This window comes from Etheostoma cragini, chromosome 13, assembly GCF_013103735.1.
Source record: "Etheostoma cragini isolate CJK2018 chromosome 13, CSU_Ecrag_1.0, whole genome shotgun sequence".
In the NCBI taxonomy this organism is placed as follows: Eukaryota; Metazoa; Chordata; class Actinopteri; order Perciformes; family Percidae; genus Etheostoma; species Etheostoma cragini.
The window spans coordinates 6,072,713-6,078,093 of NC_048419.1; positions in this window are offsets into that span (position 1 = coordinate 6,072,713).

Sequence of the window (5,381 nt, forward strand, 5' to 3'; positions counted from 1 at the left end):
AAGGTTATTTTGTGTTTCATAGGAGAAATACAGCGCCTTCCTGAGAACCCCGACAGTACAGAAAATAAGGTTAAGGCGTTATGCAAAATGTATTTAAATCTTCTGTAAAGAAGATGGACATGGTGTCACTGTACAAGAAAATTAGGTTATTAGTAAGTAGCTGGCTTCTTGGGAAATCCTTTTGTTGTTCCTCGTTTCCTTGTCTAAGGGGTTTGGACAGATGTTGTTGCCTCATTGTTATATGGTCTTTACATGACGGGTGAAAAGAGATTGTTAAGATTAGAGTTTAACCCCTTGCAGTAAAGAGGATTTCTGTCCATTCAGATCATCATTGCTGCTGAAGTCCTGGCCTGAGTTGGTGACGACTGATGCCATCATGTGGTCAGCGGTGGCATTGCCATTGGGACCCAAGTGATTCCTGCAGTATGCAGTAAGATTGTGGAAATGACTGTCTGCCATTTTTGAAGTCTCAGTTTGCTTTGTTACTATATTTAGTTGTTTTTTTAAATTCAACTTCCTCTAAAGGAACAGACAGAACTGCGAATGGATTGTTTTCTTTTCCTATTAAAAGAATCCTAAAACGTGTTTGGCAATTAAACAAGTATTTTGGAATTTTCCTAACTGTATATCACGGCCGCTGATCCAAGGGCTGATGCAAGCAGTAAGTAGGATCATAATATGTTAGCTACTTCTGTTTGGTCACTGCCCATTGTTTATTTGGTGTCCATCTTATTTGACAATCTGTGCTAACTGAGCTGACAATGATTAGGACTAAGTGAACTGCGTGGCATTGGCTTTGGGTTTCTCACTCTCGACATGTTGGTCACTTTCCAGACTGCACTGTGCAGTGGCAAAAAGTAACTAAGTACATATGATCACATACTGTGCCTCAGTGCAATGTTGAGGGGATTGTACTCCGTTGTATTTTATCAGAGTATTTCATCTTATGCTATTTTATACTTGACTAACACACTACTTGACTTTTACACTGACTTTTTCTGATTTCAAAAATAGTTTTCTATTCTTTTGATTCAACTACATATTGTTTTTAATTTTGGAGGACTACGTAGAAACTCTTACTCTGACATCTTTCCATTAGTCCATTTATAGGTACTGAGCATGTGTGTGTAATGTGTGCAGTAACAACAGAGTGCAAATTGTAATTTCCCCTTGCGGGGAATTATTATTAAATTATTATTAGTTTGATTAATCATAAAATATCAGAAAACAGTTACTAAAAGCCCATGTCCTATGTACACTACCCCTGGGGATATGAGGTCATGTATTTTTTTTTAAACCTGAATATGTTACATTTTACTCTTTTATATTAAAGCAACACTATGTAACTTTTCCTGCACATGTCCTCCTACAGGTAGAAAACAGAATTGTCCCACTATGTCTCATTGGAACCACAGACCCGCTACCCGATCTGGCAAACTTGCATGGTTGGTTATAGCCGGTGGAGAGCCGCAAAGCCAATGTGTTGTGGGTAGGTGTAGCTAGCAGTCGTGTGAAAAAACACTCAAGGTGAGTCCGTTGATTAGTCAGGACATTTACTGTTTAAGTAAGGGCAAAAAGGCAAAATAGTGTTACAAAAATAAATTAAATAAAGGAAAGCAAAAACAAAACACTTTCACCAAATAAAAGAAGTTTGCGTGAGAGTCAAAAAGATCCCATTATAAAAATAAATGCACTGTTTCCTATTGGCCTATAGACAAGTCATTACTGAGGGCATCCTACGGACTTTCACCCTACTCCCTCAGTTTTCCTCGTTCTCTCCATCTCGAGCAAATTTAACTGCTGGAATATGTAGGCGCGAAGCCCGCCCCTCAATTTGGAACATACCAACTCGACTCTGCAGGTGTGGCTCAGGTGACTAGTCAGTTTAAAAGCTCCATACAGCTTAAATGAATATATCTATAAAACTAGACATTTTACACATTGTATATATATATGTGACTAACATTAACAATATCAGGAATGGCTAGGATAACAGGAGATTGAATATTGTTATCAATAACAGAACATATTAACTCCATAAATAAACAGATGTACAGGCAACATATAAGGTCAGACTCTAAGGCTAAAACAGGTAGCGTGTCGTTACCATGACGGCAGCCATGCGCTCCATCACAGAATGCAGTGAAGTGCCCTTCACCCGGATACGAGTTGAGGAACCACGGAAACAGTTTTGGAAATATTATTTTAAGGTTCAAAAAGTTACATATTGTCGCTTTAAACATGCCAGGTTTTTAAAGGCTTACTCTCATATTTTTTCAGTTTAATTTTAGAATCCAAAATCCGTCAACATGCCTGGCTCCAGACCGTTTTTAACACTTAAATCAATAAAAAAAATAAGAATAAATAAAGAATAAATGCACTGGTATTTATTAGTCCAAAACACAAAGATATTTAATTTACAATGATATAAAACAGAGAAAAGTTAACTATTTTAATTGATTCGGTCCCACAAAATATGTCATTAGTTTACAAAATATGATGCAGTGTTATAGATTTAATCAGCCAGCATGATGTATAGGAGTTCAAAAAAGCGTGTGCTAATACTAATATTACTTTAGTAAAAACATTTAAATATTTATTCCACCAGTGGCATGGTGTATCACAGCAAAAAGTTTGTCAAAATGTACAGAGACAGTGAATGCAAATATGGAAAGTAAAAATGTAGATAACTGTGATTTCGCATCAGAGTTAATCATATGACAGTGATCACCAATATTAACAAAAAACACATCATGATTTTTATATAATTTAAAACATAAATACGTCATTAAAATATGTTTTTTTCTCTCTGATATATGTATGATATGTGAGCATAAAAAGGTGAGGAAACTGTTTTTCACAAGCAAAGTGCTGAGTTTACCTGTTTACTATGAAACAGGAGACATTACACTTGCAGCTTCTTGTCAAAAGAAAAAAAATCAATGGAAATGTTTTCTTCAACTCCAGCCAATATTCTGGACTTTTGTAAATAGAGTTTCCGATGTGACCTCTGCTCTGTATATAAAGGCCGTGCACACAAGTACATGTGTTGTGAGCTGGGTTGCACCCGTTGCTCAATACTGGTTGACCTACAAAACCAGTGAGTGCTGATGTTCATCACAACCGCAGGACCCTGGTGTGTCGTAAAGACTCATGCTGATCTGAGAGTCTATGAGGCTTGACGCGTGACATCGACCTCACGAAAAGAACAGGGAGGGGGGGTAAACACATAACTGCCCAGTAACAAGGGCTCTCTCCTCATTGGCTGCGGGAGAACGTTGCATTGATCATACTCTTTGTGCAAAAATGACACATGTGGTTTTGATCCACGCACACACAGGCAGGATTACAGCATATGCTCACACACACACACAGCAGTTTGTGAATGCGCATACACAGTCTGAGGCTTAGGCGTGCAAAACAACACACTCTATCATCCTCACACACACTTGTGCACACAATTACACATACACAAATCTCAAATTCGCACACTGCCAGTGTTGGTGAGAACTAGGGCAGAACCACACCAGTAAGCCACTTTCTTTTACTCAAATATCCTTTGAGAATTCAGTTTTCCCCTCCCAAGATTAGCACTTATAGCTCCTAGTAACAGCGCTGTCATTTTGTTGTTACACGTCACCCATCATGGTTCATACTTAATGTCAACACTGTTTCCTCTTTAATAATTGGCTGCTTTTTACAACAGCACGTAGTTTAAGCTTTTGACTAAGAAAATGTCTTTTAGCTGTCATTTCTATAAATAAAAAAGAATTGACATTTCAAAATATGTTGAACATGGCTGCAGTGCAACTTACCGAGTCTTGAAAATTGGGACAACACTGTTAACAAAATAACTAGTTTAATTTGTTCTAGTAAGCAAATAGTTTGCTGCCAAAAAAAGGCTAAATTCCGACAATTTAAGCAATCTAACCTAATCAACTGATCATTTCTGTTTAATTAAATCACATTTGTCAAGAGATGGATGACTGTTTTGACCACATGTAAAGATATTATTTGACAGATAAAAAAAGAAACTGTGGCAGTGGGAAACAGTGTGTGCGCTGACCAGTGGTACAACAGAACAAGGCCGTACTGTACATACTCACTAAAGTCGCAATTATTGTAATGTGGACACCTTTGCCTATGCAGCAAAATGCCAGGGTGCTGAATCCACATACCTTTACCTGGGATATTCCTTTCCAAAGTGGTTCACTCTGCAACAAACTGGACGAACTTTAGCTACTGGTGGGGGAAAAAAGAGACGTTTACAGACATTTTAGGTTTTTTGCTTCAGGGAGACATGGCTTGGTGAATCGACACCAGACTCTGAGAACCCGAAGCGATCAGATATCAGAATGGATCGTAAAACCGAGCTCTCCAGCAAAACCAAGGGTGGAGGAATTTGTTTTTGGACTAACATTGGTTGCTGCAAGGATGTAACAGTGGTTTAGCAGCACTGTTCTCCTGATCTGGAAACTCTCTTTTTAAACTGCAAAACCTTCTACTCCCCTGGTGACTTTGATTTATTTATACTGGCCAGTTTTCACAGCACTGCAGGCCAACGTGCATGAGGCACAGCGCACGCTCGCTTACCAGATTGTACTATGATGAGAAGACAAACCAAGACTCCTTAGTTATTGTTCTCAATGACTTTAACAAAGGTAATTTTAGCCATTAACTCACAAAATACAGACAGGTTATCATTGTCCATCCAGAGAGGATAATATGTTGGATCACTAGTTTGGTAATAAAAAAAACTCATGCGAATGAAGCTGGTGAAAGTGTGTTTCCATTAAACGGCTTTAAAGCAAATAAAAACTTGTGCGTAATGACGTCACATGCTGTTTTGCGATCAAATTGGTATATCGAATGGATTTTAGACATTTAAGGTGATTCCATTCATTTTTGCACTGAACCATACAACATTCAACAAACGTTGTGAAAGAAAGTTTTTCTAGACAAAATGGATCGCGCCTTCTACCAAAAAAATGATCAATACTGCACAAGTTGTAACAGTGCAGATTCAACTTCCCTTTTATTTTCCCTTCGGCACCCCTGTGAGACAACTCTTTTTTGAGACATGTCTCGCTGTTTGAGTGCTTGTCCTAACCTTTGTTGGCCATTTCCTTTGCGAGTTCATGATAAATTAATTTCAGAAAGTCTCTCGTCTCCTCGTCCTTCCACTTCCATCTGTCTTTATTGACACCTGCCATGTGTGCAAACAGAGCGAAAATACTGACCGGAAATGAACTAAAACTTATTCTCAGCGTTTATCGCATAAGCCGTATATTGTTCTAGATAAAATCCGATGAAACCGGACATATGAAATTCCATCTAATGTACTTGTTTCCACGAGGCATTTTTCATTCAATATCACTTAA